We start from the raw sequence: 21,502 nt of genomic DNA on the forward strand, positions 1-21,502 counted from the left end.
TAATACTAGAAAATCCAGCATCAAATTTGGGCCAATGCAGAATACCTTTAATCTAAGTCTCTCAAGTGATGCATTGTGTTTCAAGTGTCTTATTTATAACTAGCCAAAATTTGTACAAAATAACAATGCCATGCATCCAAAAGGTTATTGAGTCAGTGCATTTCCATAATGTAACTATTACAAAAGCTGAGTGCACCTAATTAAAAGTTAACATCCTCCAAAAATCTATATAACACAAAAATTTAATAAAGCCTTCTATCCCCTCCCTTGCATATACTGTAAGTCATTTTGTTAAGTCTATTTAGATCCACAAGTACAGTAATGCCAAGTTGACTAAATGTGCAATATTCAGTGTTAAAGATCTGAGCTCTGTATTGGCCCAAAATATATTGGAGAGAAGTGTACAATAAAAATTGAAATAATACACATCTACACTCTGACCATTTGATATTTATTTGATTGGCACTGTTAATGTTTTCTCAGACAAATTTGATGATCAACATTCTCAATCTCAAGATGAATGACAACAGCCCACTATCCAAGGGAATAACACTGTACGATGTAGCTGCCATGCAGTGAAAAAGTCAATGTTGGAACGGTAGCAATCATAGCTAGAGCACAGATGCCGTCTGGGACAGACTGATGTGGTGACCTACTGCATCATTGACAGCCAAATGGAAGATATTTTCTGAATTACAGGTAACCAAAAAGTAAGTTAATATTCTGTAGGTTTGACATCGCATAAACTTGATACCATAGGACTCTATTATCTCAAATACGAGTAACATCTGAGGTAATTTATTCCAAAGTTATGGAATGAAGAAAGAAACAATCAGAAGGGATGAAAACTTTTGTATGATCTGGTTAATGTGGTGGTATCTTTTCCTCTATGTCCATAGTATGTAACTACACTAGAGCTATATCCACTCTCTGGTTTTTAATCTTAAAGGTCAATGCAAGACAACACCAAATTGTCAGGCTAGGTCCACATAAAATGTACATGTATATTTAAATTTTGAAATCTTTACAATTGGTAAAGCTTGAATGACTTGCAACTTTTAAAAGCACTTGCTATGGTAGGGAGCTGTTTCAGCTCCAACTGAATGCATGGCTGCATAAATAAAATGTGTAATGTTGTATACAAGGCAAGATGAATCAAGAATTAATGGGCCCAAAATGGGATGGATTTATAAACGAATTGAAATTTACAGTGAAAATAGTATATATGAAAGGTTGTGAGATGATTAAAATATTGGCTGAATTACAGGAGATTTAGTTTTGCAAAGCAGTTCATTGTTTTCTTCATTTGTAGAGTGCGAAGTCTAATCTGTAATCGCAAAACATTCCAAGCTATATTGCGCGTGCTATAATTGGGACCAAATCAGCATATCTTTAAGAGAAAGTTTTTCTTTTTGTACCAACAGATGGATAGATCTACAGGCTAATACAGCAAAGGATATGCTCTAATTAGAAATGCCAGGCAAGATTATCACACAGTTTACAGTGGGGTGAATACAATCATCAACCAAGCTTTTCATCATGCTGTACATAGTGGTATACAGTAGCTCCTTGTTGGGCTTATCAATTAAAAGCTTGCATAGAAGCCGATGCCAAGCAAAGCAAAAGTATGTCCTGTAAATCGCGAAGTAGATTCACACATCTCATGTATATCCTCTGGGATACAGCACATCTTTCAATGGAGTTAGGAAGTTGCTGGGAATAGTTGTTGAATTGGCACAGTAACAGAAAACTAACTAGTTCCAGGATATGTTACACTGTTACACCATATAAAAGGTAGAGGAAATTAATATTATAAGCTTCAAGCAGACAGAACCAAGAGAATGCAGACCAGTCTTCATGGGAAGTCGTCTACATATTTAACTGTATAAATGGTCTCATTCTTTTGCAATGTACTTCTTGAAATATTTTAGTTTGGTGACATTGTGGCACTACAGTACATGTTTTTGTAAGTATTAGGGAACATTTGCAGCTGCTTGTCAAGAACATGGAACTTGTTATACAACTGAAGTGGTCCTGATGCTTAAGTGTTGAGGTTACTGGATATTTTGCTGCCTTACCTTGCTTCAACTGTTCTTAAATGCATTTCTTATGTTTTAAGATGTTTTAATTTTGTATTCCAAGCAAGATCAGCAAGCCATAGTACAGTAATTTTCAACAACCACCACACAGATACTTGTGCAGGACTAAGGGTATTTGTTAAGCAGATTACTATTATAAAAATCTTTCAAACTTTTATCCCTCAAAATCTCCAGGGGTACACTGCATTGTTTCTGAACCACAGTTTCACAATTCTACAAGTGGGGTTCAGGGGTTATGCTATGGGAAAAGTTTACAATATTAGGCCTGACTTAATTACTGAAAGCTTGTGGTCTTTTATTACACCAAGAACCAGTTTATTCTTTAAACAAAATTAAATTATTTCCCCTCAAAATTGAGGGGAGTGAATACAGCAAAGGCACATGCAACTAGCACCAATGTCATGGAAACCTAGTGCAGCCCAATGAAACATACTGTAAAACCACAACATTTGTAACTATAGGTATGAAATTGTGCGATCCAGGGGTATTGTGTATAATTTTGTCCCTCCAAGCATGGAAACTCCATGATATTGTGGTAATTTGCATTGGTTACGGTATTAGATACAGCCTATACTGGTAAGTCAAGATAAATACTTGAGGTATAAGTTAGTTCCCAAAATGTTTCTCATGTATGAGAGAGGTCAGTAAATTGAGGTCATGAAATAGTGCAAGTATCCTGGTTTATGTGAAATAAATCTTGTGGAAAATATAAACTGGGATTGAAAATACAATGAACTGCTTGAACATGATTGTACAATTTTTATTGTGTCTGGTCTTTTAATATCATGCTAATCTCCACTACTGTATGTGTTTGGTAATAAGCCAGATTTCTGGGTAGAAGTTTAAAAAAACAAATCGTCAACAACTTTTGATGAATTTTAAGCAATAGCATTCACTGCCTCTATCTCTGTTTATGTTTTGAGTCAGCAACACAGTATACTGTACTGTAGTGTACAGAAAGGGACACTTTCTGTTGTATTCCTGATCAATTGAAAATTGTTTGTTGTTTGACTGTTTGTAGCAGTATTCCTCTGAGGAGTGAAAAAAAAATAAACATACAGTGAACAGTTGCAACTGCGCATGCATTTATACATTACTTAAATTATGTTCTGATGCAATTCATGTAATATTCACTGTCGATTTTAGTTCAAAACTGCCAGTATACCATTAGTTCTTGCCATAATTTTTTTGCTTTAAAAATCTGGCTTTGAGTGTATAGTATTTTGTCAAAAACATAAAAGTGGAGGGGCTGCTTATCATCATTCCCTGAACAGGCTTTACCCAATTTCTTAACTGTAATGGTACAGGTAACATATCAAAATGTCTGGGGACTTGCCACAGTGCTGACAATTTTCAAATATTTCCATGGTTCCACCAGGGATGTTAGTGATGGACAAACAACATTTGAGCTTTCTTTAACGTTTGTTTCGTACCGACATTAATACTGTTTTTGGTCCAATACTAATACCTAAATAGGGTGACAGGACAAAATCCCCCCGGACAAAGTCCCCCTGGACAAAATCCCCCTAGGACAAAATCCCCCTAGGACAAAATCTACCCAAGCCAAAATCTCCCCAAGCTATAAAAAATTCCCATCAATTCTTTACAAAAATGCGTCATCCCGGTCCCCGGTATCGTCATCCAGTACCGTCATCCGGTACCCTCACCAGTATTTCCATTGGTACTCTCAGTGGTTCCCGGACCAGTACTCCGACCATACCCCGACCGGTACCTTAATAGTGAGCCTGACAGTTACCCCCACCGGTATCCCTCCCTGATCAGTACCCTGGACTGTACCCCGGCCGGTACATCGACCGGTATCCCAACTGGCATCCTGAAAGGCACCCTGACACATACTCTGACACGTACCCTTACTAGTACTGGTACAATAAACAGTAATTTGACCAGTACCTTGACCGGTCCCTTAAATGTCACACCATGGAGCTATATCCCATGGCCACACTAACAGGTAGCCTCGCAATTACCCGCAATGATCTCCTGACCAGAATCCGGACTGGTATCCTGACCAGTACCCTAACCAGTACACTGAGTGGAACCCTGACTGGTAGAGTGACCAGTATGATGACCGGTACCCCTGACCAGTCACATGACCAGTACCTTGACCGTTACCCTCACAGGTACCCTAACAGGAGCCCTCACAGTTACACTCGCCAGTACCCTCACTAGTACCCTGACCAGTCCCCTGACCAATCCCCTGAACGGTACCCTAACCAGTGCAATGTCCCGTGCCTTGACTGTCACACCTGGGCCATCCCTGGTTGTTGCAGGCAGGCTTTGTATGGGTCAGGGGGATATTGTCTGGGGGGATTTTGTCCGGGGGATTTTGTCCTAGAACCCCTAAATAGCACTCAAAACGGATAATGGTACCAGACGGTACCTGTACGTTGTCTGCTAGATTCATACGATGTCAAAAGGCTAGAACATGCACTATAATACTGTTATCAGTCGTCAGTAGGTATATACCACACTCATCTCATATCAGTATTTGTTTCTAATGTCATAACAGGCAGTGGCGGAGCGTCCATACAGTCAGACGGGGGGGGGGGGGGCGGACTCAAATGGGAAGCTGGCGCCCTATTCAGCTATTCACCACTTTTTACTTATTCGCGATTATTTACTTTTTTATTGCGCTCTCATCTACCTATTGACATTTGTCACATTTTGTTGGCGATGACACCTATACCTAAAGGGTCATTTCCGGCGATGTAGGGAGTATCTTTACTCAAAAGATTTCTGTACGCTCTGCGCCAACCTGTGGTGGCGCTCCGCTTAGATAAAGTCGAAAGCGCCCGTACAGACCTTTCTCACCCCTCTGACCAATATCCCTAGCTCCGTCACTGGCTCCCAATCTTCTTCCCCGTCAATCCGTCTAGTATCCCCCTCCGCCCCCCCCCCCCCCCTTCCCCAATCGAACCTCGTATGTTAAAGGAATATCTAATGATTAGAGACACTTATTCTAATGTTAAATCAGCAAAGAGCAAGCAATAATGATTTTATCACTAAGATTTTTTTATTTCTCAGTTACACCGTCATTTAACTTCCCACTCAATCTTACACTCCCTGATACTCTTCCATCCCAATGTAGGAAACTTCATCGTTACACGCAGCACGCAACGATCCTTGTTCTACTTAATTGATCCTTACTGAGTCTTTCAACTTAAAAGCATATTTTTTCCAAATAGATTAGTGAAAGTTACACAGTTTAATAAATTAGAAGCATCTCCTTGTTAAAGAATTGTATTATCGGCGTATAGTCTTCCGATTAAGCGTAACTTAGGGTTGAAAGAAATCAGTGAGAGCAGGCAGTAATGATATGAACTTACACATATATATATTTTCAAATCTCTTATTGAACGAATTATCAGCCCCCTGGTTACATCGTCATTTATCATCCCTCCCCCATCCTGCCCTACCCTTCTTCACCTCACACACTCCGCTCTATAGGGTTAAAAGAAATCAGCGAGAGCAGGCAGTAATATAATTTACTTACATTAATGAATTTTTTAAATCTCATTTAGGACAAATTATTAGGTCCAAGGGCGGCGGAACCGGGGGGGCACAGGGGGCACGTGCCCCCCCACTTTTCCTCAGGTTAAAAATGTGCCCTTTTTCTACATAAAAATTGCGGTGTCTCAAGTTAGCAAGAGGCTAGGGAACCAGAATGAACACTCGGGAAGGGCCGTTTCCGGCCATCTGAGGGGTTTGTAAAACCAACAATTTTCTTGTACGCTCCGCGCCAACCGATGGTGGCGCTCCGCTCAGATAGTCGTGCATACAACTTTGCAAATCCTAGCTACGCCCCTGAATTATAATGAATCTCTGTGGGTCACACTCAAAGCTATTTCGAATGGAAAAAAATTGTTAAGATATTAACAAGAAATAAACTCTAATTCGGAAGATTCCTACATTAGCAACTAGCATGATTTCACCTCATTTTGTCTCAAAAGAAAACTTGTTCCTTGTTTCCCAATTTGCACATTGGATATTGCAGTGCTTGTATGCATATTTTTCTTGAGGGGGGGAGGGGGAGGGCGTTGATGGAGTGATGTGTATACGCAAATAAGATAATACAATAAGAGTTATAAAGGGTACTAAATATAAGGCTGCATCATTCCAATCGAATTTCTGCAAAGTGCCCTTTGATGTCGGTGCCCCCCCAGATTAAAAGTGCTTCCGCCGCCCTTGATTAGGTCCCCCTGGTAACATCATTTACCCCCCCCCCCTCATTCTCCCCTTCCATTCCTTACAATCACCGCTTCTCTTACACCTAATATATGAGATATCCTCGCAAAGCGTGATGAACTAGGTCCCTCATTTATCTAATGCGTGGGAGGAACTCGAAACTTTCTTCCTTATCCGCATATTCCAAGCTTTCTCCAAGAAAAGAGTTACAGTACCTATTATACAGATTTTTAAAAATAGCCTCCATCCTCATAAAACGTGATGATCTATGTCTCTCATTAATCTAAAGCATGGATGAACTACCAACTTTAAGCATATTACAAATGTTTTCCACAAAAGAGCTACGGAACCTACTACACACAAATTATGTAAATGTCACTAAACGGCATCCGTAGGGACATCGTTTTTTGGTCCACATTTGAGTTTCCATCATATCTTTAATCTGCTTTTCATACATATCTTTTATTGTGATTGTTATGATGACCACATCTAAGGACTTTTGAGCCGTATTATTGTATCCAGTGGAATTGTCTTGATGAGATATAAAAGGATGAATTTTCCGTACGTTTTCACGGTAGGCCCCTCTGTTCAAGGTCAATGCACGACTATAACATTAGGTCCACTAAGTGCAGATATTGGTCTCCATTTGCCACTATTGCAGTAAACCCAACCGAGCAACGTGTCTACGGTGTCTCTTAAAAGACAATATTATTAACAAATTCGAAAAGAATTTTTAATCTCTTTGGTGTCATTTTAAAAGTATTTCTGATAACATTACGTACAGAATTCTTTTATATGAGAAAGGTTCATATGAGAAACATGACAATGACCGTGATAAAACCAATTTCAAGATTACTAGCGATCAATTCGCTCAATTTGTTTCAAAAAATGATTGAAAAGTGATATGAATTCCTCCTCATTCATTCTTTTTATTTGAGCATGTTGAACGCTTGCGATAACATGTCATTACGAATCATTGCAGACGCTCACCCAAACCGTTAAAAAATACCGTCCCTCTCCCCCCCTTCTCTTCCTACACTGAGCTCCCAACAGTGGCGGAGCGTCAATACAGTCAGGGGGCGGATGCACCCGCCCCCCCCCCCCCTCATATGGACTGCTGGCGCCCTTTTCAGCTATTTATCACTTTTTTTTTACTTATTCGTGATTATTGACTTTTTTATGGCGCTCTCATCTACCTATTGACATTTGTCACATTTTGTTGGCGATGACACCTATTTATTCTTCGTTTATCTGCAAATTAGCAAGGCCCAGAAAGGGTCATTTCCGGCCATATAGGGAGTATCTTTACTCAAAAGATTTCTGTACGCTCTGCGCCAACCTGTGGTGGCGCTCCGCTTAGATAAAGTCGAAAGCGCCCATACAGACCATTCTCACCCCTCTTACCAATACCCCTAGCTCCGCCACGATAACAGGAGTGACTTTCCATATGTCATTGGTAGGAAATTGCAGGAATTATTGGAATCCTTAATGAAAACTATACGTAGGTAGTCTTGCTTGCGTGGGGATTGAGTTGTGTAGGTGTTACACAAAAATGTAGATATGCTTTCTTTATTCTTGTGGAAAGCCGCTTTCACTTTGGTATCAGATAAACCTGTGGTACATGTAGTGACGTAGCCAGGATTGTTCCAGTGGAGGGGTGGGCGCTTGGGGGGGGGGGCTTCACCAATTCCTGGGAGGGCGTCTTGTTACTACCTGAGTGGAGTGCCACCATGGGTTGGCGCTCAGCGTACGGGAAATTTTCAGCTATAAAGACCTCCTAGATCGTTGGAAATAACACTTCCCAGGCCTTGTAAGCTGCTCTAAAGTTTCACAACATCCTTTATTTTGAGATCCCCATGTCTTTGATATGGTCATCAAATAGTTTAGAGAAAAAGAAGAAAAAAAAACAATCTGGTAAGTTGCTTTGAAATATCATGACATATCTCGGCCTATGCGCTATGTCACGTCAGGTTTTTCAGCAACTATAGCCTACTGCCGGTCCGCGGTCGAAGGGTCGTTCATAAGTGGTCATCATGGAGATTCGATACCATGCAGACCAATGAATGATATATTTTTCGCACATGTAATTTTTTCGACACCCAAAATCCCAGTGGGCGGGCGACAAGCTTTCATGGGGCTGTCGCCCCCACTCCCCCTCCCCCCCGTGGCTACGCCACTGGGTAAATGGTGCCGAAGCACATATCTTCAAAGTACTGTCTCCAACTTTCAATTGTTTCAGGCTACTATGTGACCAAAAAGAAGTTCTCAAGATGAAGTTGCAGATCTGAAAGGACCAGTAATTTTACTAGGAAACCTTTCGACCACGTACAACCTTTGAAGTAGGATAGGATTACACAGTATTTGAATTCTTCATCGATCGGCTTGTATTAAATTAGCTGAAACTCTATAGACCAGTCTTGCAAGGTTTAAAGAAATGGCTCCTTACATAGTTGGCATGATTCAAATTCATCCAGTGCAAATTCATCCAGATGCAAATTCATCAATATAATAGGTGGAGAACAGTAAGCTGTCTGAATTAGCATCTTCAGATCGAATATGGGTTTGCTGAGTTAGGGAGCAATATGTTCGAAGTACAAGGACCAACCAATGAACACAATTTTAACATAAGAGGCAGAGATAAGACACTATAGCAGAAATCATTATGTCTTCTTTCTGTTTATTACTGATAAATGCAAATATTTTCATTAAAAATCAATATGAAATTTCATGTTACTTTCAGAAATATATAAACAAAGCAACTTCTACAACTTCAGCTCATTCACTTTCATGCTATCAGCTAGAAAATTTACCATGAGGCACATTTTCTATGAGGCATTGATGTGAATACCACTGACATAACTTGTGCTATTCAAATGGATAAAGGGCTTGGTCAAGTCATGAATAAGGCTCTGCCCCATATATTGCACATGTACAAAAAGGGTTACTGCTGTACATGCAATACTTTTTTGATGGGGGAGAGAGGGGGGGGGGGGAGATGTGGTAACATGTTGAAAAGACCACATCTTTTAATTTGTCATTTTTCTTTTGAACATATGCAAATGCTAGAAATGAAAGCACTTGGAAATTTCTTAAAGAGATAGGCAGTTGTTGCCCTTGCACTGCTTTGAAGTCTGCACCACTGTAAATATTGTTGAAGGAGTGGAGTTCTGCGAATCTCTTGATAGTCAAGTAATAAATTTTTCTTTCACTGTTTGTTAAACAGCTCCTAGCAGTAATATGTATTTACACGACATTGTATCTGAGGTTCATTATGTAACCGCTGTTTTCTACATACAGTCAAATTAAAAACCAATGTTAAACTTGTTCACCTGCAATGGTCTAAATTCAGAAAGTACATCAATATCATAACTCTTTTGCATGTTGTATAACGGTACTGAACTTGAAGTGGATTATATTTATCAATGAATATAGCAATGTTTTGGGTAAAAGCAATTAAAGCATCCACTTGAACTTCATGTTTTCCTTGCATTGTTTGCTACTTCCTCCTATCTAGATTCGAAAGGGACATATAGATAAATGCTCAATACCTCAAACAACATTATTTAACCTTGTTTCCCACAAAAAATGTTCTGTCTCAGTTTCTGTAAACTACTCGGGATAAATGGAGGGTGGGGGGGGGGGGAGTTGGACAGGTTGGGAAACTAAATATTTGACAGATGTTGTATTTGACAATAAATTCACCTTCCCAAGGAAGTAATACAGTTCTTTAAGTGGCATTTTATGAAGGACCTACAGTATGTAACGATAGCAGAATTGGTTATTGCCTCCTGCTGAAATGTCCAATAAAGACTCGCAGTATTGGAATGTTCATCAGATTCCTCATTTATAGAAACATCTGTGTTTATTGAAACTTTCCTAGGATGTTGCCAACAAGATGCAGTTGAAGTCTACTGTACCTTGTTGTCAAAGGTGGAGCTCACAAAAAGTCCTATCAACTAGTCTTATTCAAGCAGTGGCAACATATGGGAAAAAAGAAAAGCAAAATATGGTACAATTTTGTTAATATTATTTTGAACTATTTATCCCAACATCCTATCCTCCTTTTAAGGCTTTTGCAAGCTTGTAAACCAGTTACAGCACTCATGCAACATGATATGACAAAGGTTCATTGCCAGAACATGAAACTAGCAATTTTGAGTAAATTTGTTAAAAGAATGATGAAGTTAATACACTGAAATATTGAATGGGGCTCAAAAGAGCTTAAGAAGTCTTTTGAGGTACATTACTTGTTCTGATAAATATATTAATTGCCCTAAGATTCAGCTATTAAAGCAGCTACTAGTCAGATACTAGATAGTATGGGATCATGAAGGTTTTCAGATTTTACCTATATTGGCCTCAAATAACCTTTGACTTGGCTAAGAGCACTCAGCACATGATACACCTGCATACAAACTTCCATTCATCATTCCAATATTGAACTATCATGTTAACATGGCTTTCAGTTTCAGATATCTAGTTATCCCACATGGGCTTCTGCTATACTGTAAAAATTTATAGAATAGTACTCAATGTCAGAAACCTATATGCACTACATATGTCTACCAACTTTTCCTTGTTGAGTTAGATCAGGGGCGTATCCAGGATTTTCCAATGGGGGGGCGCCAGGCATGAATGATTGCCGTCCTGGGGGATGGGTCTAAGGGGAGGGGTGTACAATTTTTGCTTTCAAAGAAGGGCTGAAATGCAAAATGGTGTCATATGCATGGGCGGCGATCCGTACTTCCGAGTGGGGGGGGATATGACCTTGTTGACTATCTAAGCGTAGCGCCACCATGAGTTGGCGCGAAGCGTACAAGAAAATTTTGGGATTAACAAACCCTCTAGATGGCCGGAAACGGCACTTCCCGAGGTTTCCAAGCGGCATATACCCAACTTTAAAATAGGGATGTCATGTCCGAAATATCTCATAATCAGGATCCAAAATACTTTTTTTTTTTAAATTTCGGGTGTTATTTTGGGAAAATTGCCCGTCAATCTTGTTTCAGGCGCAACGTTAGAATGTTCGAGAGCTCTGTTATATTATTCGATGAAGAAAATGGCCTCATGCAGGCTATTATAGGCCTGTACACATGCAATACACAATTACACATAGTTACATTCCTAGGTACCGATTGCTAGGGCATCCAGGTGAAACGTGTATTAAGCATTACCCTGGTTACATGAGATTCTCAGCTGTTCGAGGGAACATGTACGTGTGTAGGCCTACTATAGGGCCTATATGAATACTATGAGGGTGCATATATGTACTATATCAATACCGTGGGCGCAATAATACATTTTGTTGTTATAGGGCCAATGAAGCCTACAGTCAACTATTTTTGCTTTATAAAGACGCTTTATTTGAAAAGATCGCACTGCGTTTATGGTAGGCGAGAAATGAAGCTAAAAAAGAGCCGTACATTAACGAAGATGCATAAATGTAGGCATGAAAATATTCTTATCCCTGGCATTTGGTGGGGGGGGGGATATGGTGCATTACATCCCCTCCACCCATTTTCATGGGGGGATATATCCCCCCTCCACCCAGGATCGCCGCCCATGGCCATATGTGATCCATTTTTCGACCTTAATAATAAGCAACATTTCCAGTAAATATAGAGACAAAATGCACAATTTAGTATGGCTGGCATGTCATTTAGTGTTTATAGTGATAATACAAACACAATTACCATCTATGTTTCTAAAACTATTATGCCGCCGAACTTCGCCAGAACCTTTTTTTGGCAAACAAAAAATAAAGCATACGGGAAGGGGGGGGGGGTTGAGCGATCACCGACATCTCACATAAAGGTCGTCATCAATTTTTTTTTTTTTTTTTTTTTGCTAAACTTTTTTTTTTTTTGGTGACGGCCAATAGGGGGGGCGCGCGCCTGTTGCGCCCCCCCTGGATACGCCCCTGTAGATGCTCTATGTTACTCTACTGACCTTGAGTAGCCTTTGACCCTCAATGAAGCCAACACCTACTGAAAATTCCAGTATAAATATAAAATTAATCAAATGATTCAGAAAATACTTTAACAGAAAGGAAAACTATTACAAACACTTTTGTTCATACTGACCTCGGCGTAAACAATTTAGAGACGAAGAACATATGGTATAATCACTATTAGCTAACATTTCTTCCTTCTACTCTGCAATTTTGAGAGAACAATAAGCAAAATTGATACTGGCAAATGTAACATGGCAACAATAACAATAATTCACAAATGATGATGACATCAGAAAAAGTAGCAACCATGACAATGATTTGAAAATCTTACTGAGCAATCCTAAATGTAACTAGAATATCACTTTTAGTAGAGCAGGGTTCTCACAAGCACGTTCTAACCTGGCGGTGGTCGTGGTTTGAATATGATTTTAACTCTCCCTGCATGGTTTGAAAGTTGAGCGCCCGGGCTGAACATTTATGAACCAGGAAAAGCTTGCTGCCACTTATCTGGTTCGAAAAAATTATTGCATGAGGTAAATTTCCTCCTGGGTGCATAATTATCATAACAGTTCAAGAATTTTTACCAAAGGTGATCATATTTGAATATCTGGAGTCGGCTCGGACTTGACTGGTCTTGGATTTGGCTCATACCAAGTGGGCTCGGACTTGGCTCAGACTAATTGGACTCGACTACAGCTCTGCCATAAATATAAAAAGATAATGGATTGTTAATAATTTATTATATGATGTTGAGAAGGTAGAGACTTAGAAAGTTAACTCCTAAATGTAATGGATAGCATTAAACTCTTCGTTTCACTAACAAAAGGATTCTCAAATACAGTACTAGCAACATTACAGCTGAAATAATGGATCACCAATACGATGCAGTGAAGAAAGGGAGTTTAATAAAGAGCATCCCTCAATGTAATGACTAGGATAAAACTCTTAGTTTCACTAACAAAAGGATACCACATGCAGTACCAAAAAGAGGGATGCCCATTATATTGAGGGTCCACTAGACTTAAGGTTTGCTAGACCCAACACCCCCATTGTGGGAAGCATTATTGAGCATCTAGTTAGCATTTATTGGGTAACTGAAAGTATTGAAGGACCTTGGTGACTCCCCTCCCAGTAGTTTTATAACATTTATGAACCAGGAAGAGCTTGCTGCCACTTATCTGGTTCGAAAAAATTATAGCATGAGGTAAATTTCCTCCTGGGTGCATAATTATCATAACAGTTCAAGAATTTTTACCAAAGGTGATCTTTGGTATCTGGAGTCGGCTTGGACTTGAGGGGTCTTGTATTTGGCTCAGACCAGATGGACTCGGACTTGGATCGGGCTCTGGCTAATTGGACTCGACTACAGCTCTGCCATAAATATATAGAGATAATGGATTGTTAATAATTTATTATATGATGTTGAGAAGGTAGAGACTTAGAGAGTTAACTCCTAAATGTAATGGATAGCATTAAACTCTTTGTTTCACTAACAAAAGGATTCTCAACTACAGTACTAGCAACATTACAACTAGAATAGTTGATTACCAATACGCTGCAGTTAAGTAAGGGAGTTTAATAAAGAGCATCCCTCAATGTAATGACTAGGATCAAACTCTTAGTTTCACTAACAAAAGTATACCACATGCAGTACCAACATTGGGGGGGGGGGGGGGGCAGAGGATGCTCATTACATTGAGGGTCCACTAGACTTAAGGTTTGCTAGACCCAACATTCCCATAGTGGGAAGCATTATTGAGCATCTAGTTAGCATTAATTGGGTAACTGAAGTATTAAAAGACCTTGGTGTCTCCCCTCCCAGCAGTAAACTGGAATAATGGATTGGTGAAACAATGTTTTATTTGATACAGTGAAGTAAGGGAGTTACATGAATAATAGTTAATGCAATGAATACGATTAAAATCTTTGTTTTACTAACGAAAATTATTCTCAAATACAGCAACATAAGAATTTGTATAAATGGATTATTAATAATGAATTTTATGATGCTGTGAAGGAAGAAAATTCATTAACAAATTTTAATTTGTATGCTGCATGTCATATACCTGTCCAGAAACTAAAAAGAAAAATTCAAACTCATAGAATGCACCATACCTGGCTCCAAGCAATGACATATAAATCTAGTCCTCATTGTATCTACAGAAGTTGTTTGTCCAATTTTAATCGAAAGCCTTTCCTTTCATTGAAAATTTTGATCTTCAGTAAAAATATTCTTCTGTCTGCAGATTTTATTGATGACAGTACTTCCTTCTCTTGTGGAGAAATTCCACCGGCTCTTGTTAACCTACAACAAACCAAAACAACATTTCAATCATATGTCAAAGTTTCACTGAAGTACATTCCATGTAAATATTTTTTTAAAGCCTCACATTTTGATATTGACATTGTTGCAAAAGGTACAAATAAACACATCATAATCAAGGTTAAAATGTGATGGTGTGTTAACACCTCAAGTCTTTGCTTCACAATCCTACCTACAATTCATTCCAGCCTGCCAGATGGCAGATTTACAGTACATTTGGTTTTCAAAGACTACACATAAAGTCATTTCAATTCTGATAACATTCTATGATGGTGGAAGTAGCAAAGTAAAACAAAAGGTTTGGCAGTGGACTTGGTGGGAAGTGGAAAGTCTTTCTTACATTACTTTGTTAGCCGTTGCCTTAGATCGTTTACAGTTTTTGAAAATAAACAGCAAATTTTCATCATCTTTGTTCGTGTTGAAACTTAGTACAGTAAATTTATATTATGTATATTGTGTGTTGATCAGACTTAGAGGATATTAAAGGGGAGACTTTAGAAAACTAACTTCAGGTCATAGGGATTTAAAATATATCTCACAGTCAATACTTACTGAATATTAAAGACAACTGGGGATGTTTGCAATATATGCTTGTGGGAGCTCCTTATTTCCATATAAGCCATTTCTCGCTGCATCCCATGATCAGCATGAACCAGCAGCTCAAAGTTACAGTATTTTGATATCCTGTGTCGACCTTGAAATTGCAGCCCTGTACTTCTTGCAATAAAGTGGAGCATATCTGCTGTGGTGTTCTCATTCTGCATTCATGCATTCCTCAAATTGTGCCAAATTTAAGCCATCTTTTCTGACAAGAGAATGAACATAAATAAGTCCAGATAATTGTTTCATAAATTGCAAGTGGAAGTCTTGACAGTGCAGTTCCCTATTTGATGTCAATACTTAGTGTACATGTTGTCCAATATTCAAGTCAGTTTAGTTAATTTATCTATCACTTTTTTCATGGAAACCGCATATGCAACAATTGAGAAAAATGCCACACTACTAAGTTTGAATATTGATCTATTATTAGGTATGTAAGTTGTACCCAGGAATTTAGCATGCAATCCCTTCAAGAGATTGACTGAGTATTCATGCATGGTTCAATGCCTTATCCTGCATGCAGTTCATTTACTTAAAAATTGCATGCACCCTAGACTATGTATACCAGTACATTTAGTCCCTCAACGCATCATTTGGGGTTTAAGCTCAGGACTACTCGTGTACACAGACTTTGGCATTATGACTGAGTTCATTTTTAATGTTTGGTTTCAATGATGTTGAAACTTTCCACTCACGATGGCATATGTGTGCGTGTGCATTGGTAGGAGTACTCTGTTTGTGATCCTAGCTTGTAAACACAGTTTCTCATGACAGTAAGCTTTATTGGACAGATCTCATAGTTGGTACAGTATGTATGTATAGATGCATCACAAGTACAAGAAGCCTATTGTTTTTGGTGAAGGTCAAAGGTAATTTAGGTTAAAATGGTCAAATTGTGAAAACTCAATTTGAAGCATGGATAGATCTATTTATTGGTATGTCTAGGCCAGTGGTTGGGTCAACAGGGCAAACTTGTGAAAACCTTATTTAAACCATACATCTCAAAGCAGGGTACACTAGCTTGCAGAGATATATGTTTAGTATCATGTTATATCGCTACAGAAGGCTTTCAGTGGTCTTTTTAGATCCCCAACTGTCACTTTGAAAATGTTGTTTATCACTGTTCTCAATAGTTTTTACTGTATATTATTAAGATACAATAAGTTGTACATGCAGCCTACACATATACAGTACAGTAGCATACATGTCAGATTGACAAATTCATAAAATGAAACTTATTACATAATGGAAACCATGTGCAGTGCAGTTGGCATAATGGTGATCTATTCAACACCCAACCAGCTAGTATCGGATCATAGCAACAAGTTACCACATGTATGCATTTAAGTGTTTTGTCACACAGTACAGTGCTAACATCATACAAGGGAGTTTTATTTGTTCCATAACAACTCTGATCATAATAGCCTGTTCGTGCAGGGAGTTGTAATGGTACAACTCCCTGGTTTGTGCTATGGACATGAGAACTATCTAGTGCCTGTTGAACATTAGTTTTGTGCATTTTCATGTTACTTACTAACACCAAATTACTGCACACAGATGGTCATTTTTAAAAGTATGAAAACTGAATACAATCAAGAGCTTTTATTTGGACATGATACCCAATATGAAACTACTTTAGTTGCACATACTGTATGTATGCTGGTTTTTATCATGAATGATCTTTATAGGAGCCATGAATTTTTTTTTTTTTTTAATGAAGTAGGTCTGGATTCCCTTGGCATTATAACCTGATTGAAATTTAACCTCTGTGATTGCACTAATATGTGAGACCATTGATCAACCTAATTAATAGCTTTTAATGATGAAGACACTGATAACAATTTCATAACTCATTAGTGTGAACACAATGCAAGGTTCAATGAGGTACTGTTTATTTCCTTAAAATGCATAGCTGGTGGTTTTTCAACATACTCTAATCCTTTCAAATATGTTACATTGAATCTTTACACTTTTCCATTGATATATCACAGACTGTGTTTTTTTGTTATGGGACTCCATAAAACTGGATCAAACCTAGCAATTTTGGACAAGGAATTTGCTCTTTTCGCAAAAACTCCTAAGTGCTCAAGTGACTGTACAGTAGGTCACCCTGTGAAGGCATTGTGGGACTTTGAGGAATACTGTACTTTTGATCAAGCTATTACTTCAGCACTATTAACACTACCCACATCATAACGTTAATATCAAAATGCCTAAATTACTTAGCCATGATTGCGTTGTTATTCTAAAATGAATACTCAATTGTTTACCTTCAGCCATGATTCATCCCATAGGTGCAGGGGGAAAAAACTCATGTTACAAAAAATTGTTGTACACTGCTACACTGAGGCCCTGTGTGACTTAGTTCTCTGAATCAGAACCAATGACACACCACTACTACTGTACGCACAGGGCTAAGTGATGCACACTAACACATATACTGTAGAGAATATTGTGGGGATGAATATTGTACTGAGATGGCAAACATTTTCACATTTTTTACTTTTGTAACTCGTTTATGGAATCTATCAGGCCCTTTCTTTTACTGTAGTGTTCCGTTGCTTGTGTATCTGTTTTTGTGGAGTTGTGACTTTCTGACTGCCTTATTTTATGGCAGAGAGATTGAAACATACCCAAAGATTTATATTTCGTGAAATGGTTCAAAATTGCATCGCACGAATGCAAGTTCTTTCATACCCCTAAATTGACACATCTGTCGATAAGCTTACTGTAGTGAAGGCCTAAGTAAACATCCATTATCTTTGGATGCTGTTTGCTATGCTCTGAGCCTCTAACCTCAGAAAGGTCAGGTCCCAGAGATTAGTGGTATTATATTGAGGTAATTTTGGTTATTTTTAGGGAGTAAGATTTCCAAATGCCCCAAAACATGCACAAACACAATTTGATCAGCATATACCTGAAATGGATTCAAACTCATGAAATATTTAACTCTGCTTGGCTGCAAAAAGTTATGGTTGCCTGCTGTATAGTTGCTAGTACTAGCTACAGTATTAGTAAGCTAGTATATAGTAATAGTAGTAGGATGGTGACTTCGAAGTTCGGCCACTTAAGACTTAAAACACCCCAAAACTAAATCTTCTGGTATAAATCATTTGAAAATATACTTCATATGGTGGGAGAATTTTGTTATATTACGATATACGGCCAAACTTTCTTTCCTGCAAACTGTTTCTATGTTGTATTCCAAGAAGATTCTTCGTGATTGTGGAACTGGTATTTCTTGCTAGAGTATTGCGAAGTTCGGACACGCAACCCACAGTGTGGCGCTGGTAAAAATTGGTGGCGCTGTTGCTCTTTCAGTAATTATAACAGACTTCATAGATCTTCGTCATTTTATTGACAAATATGTAAGTAATTTCTTGCACACGGGTCATTTTGGAGAGAAAATAACTGTAGCTTCGTACTTTTTGGTGAAATTTGGCTCTTCCTGTAGGTTTTCATGGTGAAAATCGTGTATTTCTTAGGGTGCCCGAACTTCGCTGTATGGCGAACTTCGCAATACTGACTATACTAGTAGGCCTAGTAATATTTGGAGGTGCGTCAATTATTAAGCCTTTACTTTAAAAATCTGGAAGATCACCAGGCTGCAAAATGTGTAGGTTGACCAGTCTGTTACAAGTATATACTTTAATTTATTTATCACATTTTATATTCCGAGTATCAGCAAAGGCAGTAGCAGGCAGCTGTGATTTACCATAGCCAGTAATACTGATAGGTCCAATTTAGGGCTAACGTTAGGCCTAGGCTAGTCTACTCTTAACTCTAACCATGGTCTTACTTTATTTGTGTTCAGCATGAAGATATTTACTCTAAATGTTATTAATATATCCGGAACACTTTTAAGGAATTTACTTACAATGCATATACTCCACCAAAGTTCCAAAAGCCAACTTCAAATGGGCAACGTTTACGGTAACCTGCGGCACTTTACTTTGTAGACTACTGTACATGGCTAGGCCCACATAAAGTAACGTTGAATGTAGGCTATTGGGATAGCAACGATACGATCCGATCGACTGCCCTGCCACCGAACACAGAAAGAACTGCTTATATGGGGGCGTTGTTTCGTTACGTGTAAATTTGCCAGTTAAAATAGAAACTCTTATTTTCTTAAATATCCCAAATTAATGGAAGAAAAAGTACAAACACGAAGATTTCAGTGTAATTAGAGGAACCTTTAAGTTTCGGAACTATATATAGCCGCATCTGGTCAAAATCGAGGTGTAAAGTTGGGATCAACATATATACTAGGGCTGTAACGGTTAAACGGTTAATCGACCGAACGGCCGGATAAACGTCCGCCTTACATCGTATAAGTTTAACCGTTTTTGTAATGCCAATTACGCAGTCGCAACGGCGCGTCTTCACATCACTTTATTCCCGAAATAGACCGCAACATTTGCTTGCCGAAAATCACGTAACAATTGCAAACTTTATCACGCATTCATACAAAAGATTTTTTTAAGATTGGCGGTACGATTGAAGGGATTACCAAGCGGTATGCGACCCGTGAAGCGCCTATTGTTACCCCGTTCGACAACGTGGCGAGTCTGCATCTAATCCTTTCAAATCTATATTGTATTTAAGCAGTGAACGTTTTCTTTATTATGATGTAATTTCAGTTCAGTGTTCTATAAGGTGCGAGATTCCATTCAACAGACTCAGTAATCCCACAAAGAAAACATTTGTCTGCTGGAAATCCCCGCATCGTTTTCTTGCATTCGCGACAAGTTTATACTCAATGCACAACGTATACACTTGACTAAAAAAAACTCTGAAAATCAGTAGAGAAATAACCAATTGTGTACGAAAAGTAAGTTGGTACACCTTTCAAATTTTACGAAAGATCGAGCAAAAAACTTTCGAAAAATTCACGCGAAACTGGCATATCGTGCTAAATGCAACTAATGTCATGTAAACAAGGCTCTAGTACACTCAATTATGAATAAAACGTAAGAACACATCTGGTGTTAAGCGGCGAAAAAGTATTTTCTAGAAATTACGGAGAAAATAATATCCTACCATAGTTTAGTGTATAGCAAATAGCCTAACCACCTCGTCGGTTACGGATCTCACGTAACTACAAAAACACAACTAATTGTATATTGCGAAGTTTACGTTTTCTACAAGAACATGGAAACAATATTAAGCATTTAGTTAATCATGCCAAGTGGCCTTAAACATGTGATTACAAGGTTTACTTTCATGTATCATGTGGAATAGATTGTCTTGTTCATGCGGAGGAGTCAGTTGCCTGTTTTACTTACCTAGCTGCTACGGGGATCATATTTTACCTACTTTTCTTAAACGTCTAAGATAATAATTCTCATAACTTAACCGAACCTTTACTGACTGACCTTATTAATTCTAGACCATGAAACGTTCCTTGGCAACATGCCAAAAAATTGTTAACAACAGGTGTTAGACAGGGGATGAGCTAACAGTTGTTTGGCATGGTACCTTGGAAAATGTAGCCTACCGTAGTATAGTGCAAGCTATTGTTAGGCAGTCCAGGAATGGGGCTTTGCCGAACGTTGTTTCATAAAATCGCATGTTTTTTAAGTTAAACTTTTTAATGATTGTAAGACAGATAGATCTCTTTTCATTTTATAACAAAATATGGCTACTCTAACTTGTCATTTCAAAATTTTCATCAGTTTCGTGACAATTTAAATAAAAAAAAAGGTGTCAGTATTTTGCATCCACAGCTGCGAATATTTTATCGCCAGACGCGCCAAATTTTCCGGGGCGTTAACCCCTGGACCCCCACAAGGGGTTCCATCACATTACCCCACCGGGGGACTACCCCACGCCATTATGCTAGGCGTGCTAATGTGTTTGCTGCGCGAACTCCTGCGGGAAATCGACAGGGTGTCAACGGGGAATTTTACAATGTTTTCCACACTTCCCCCCTACCCTCTGCCTATCCCGCCACAATGCACAAATTCAATATATCTGTGACCCATTGTTGTACTTGTAATTGCGTAGGCCTAGCCCTACTACCGTACACTTCTGTAGTAATCGCTTCCTAACAACCGACTTTCCTAACCTTGGCCTAGCTGGTGAAAGCCTTGTAGTCTAACACTCCATATGATCGCGAACTTCAATACACAATGCCAATATTAAGTAGGCCTAGTAATATTAGGCTTATAACTTCCATACAATGCCTGCGCTATTACAGTAGGGGCTACGCAATTAACGAAGAAATATTTGCTTCAAATATCTCTGTAACAGTTACCGATGAACTGAAAGAGAAACAAAAATGTGTTTAAAACTTCATGAAAACGCGCGATTCGTCTTTTT

The 21,502-nt window shown here is 38.7% G+C and overlaps 1 protein-coding gene and 1 long non-coding RNA gene across 3 annotated transcripts in view; both read right to left on the reverse strand.

Annotated features, from left to right (window-relative positions):
• LOC139975798 (uncharacterized) overlaps positions 1 to 21,502 on the reverse strand; it is a 37,534-nt gene that overhangs the window by 15,217 nt on the left and 815 nt on the right. The window lies entirely within an intron of this gene.
• LOC139976141 (uncharacterized) lies at positions 8,963 to 19,458 on the reverse strand. Its single transcript, XR_011796012.1, has 5 exons — positions 19,056 to 19,458; positions 15,131 to 15,383; positions 14,371 to 14,560; positions 13,511 to 13,626; positions 8,963 to 12,953 (listed from the first exon to the last, which is right to left on the reverse strand). It is a non-coding gene; the product is annotated as an uncharacterized lncRNA (long non-coding RNA).

This window comes from Apostichopus japonicus, chromosome 11, assembly GCF_037975245.1.
Source record: "Apostichopus japonicus isolate 1M-3 chromosome 11, ASM3797524v1, whole genome shotgun sequence".
NCBI classification, from domain to species: domain Eukaryota; kingdom Metazoa; phylum Echinodermata; class Holothuroidea; order Aspidochirotida; family Stichopodidae; genus Apostichopus; species Apostichopus japonicus.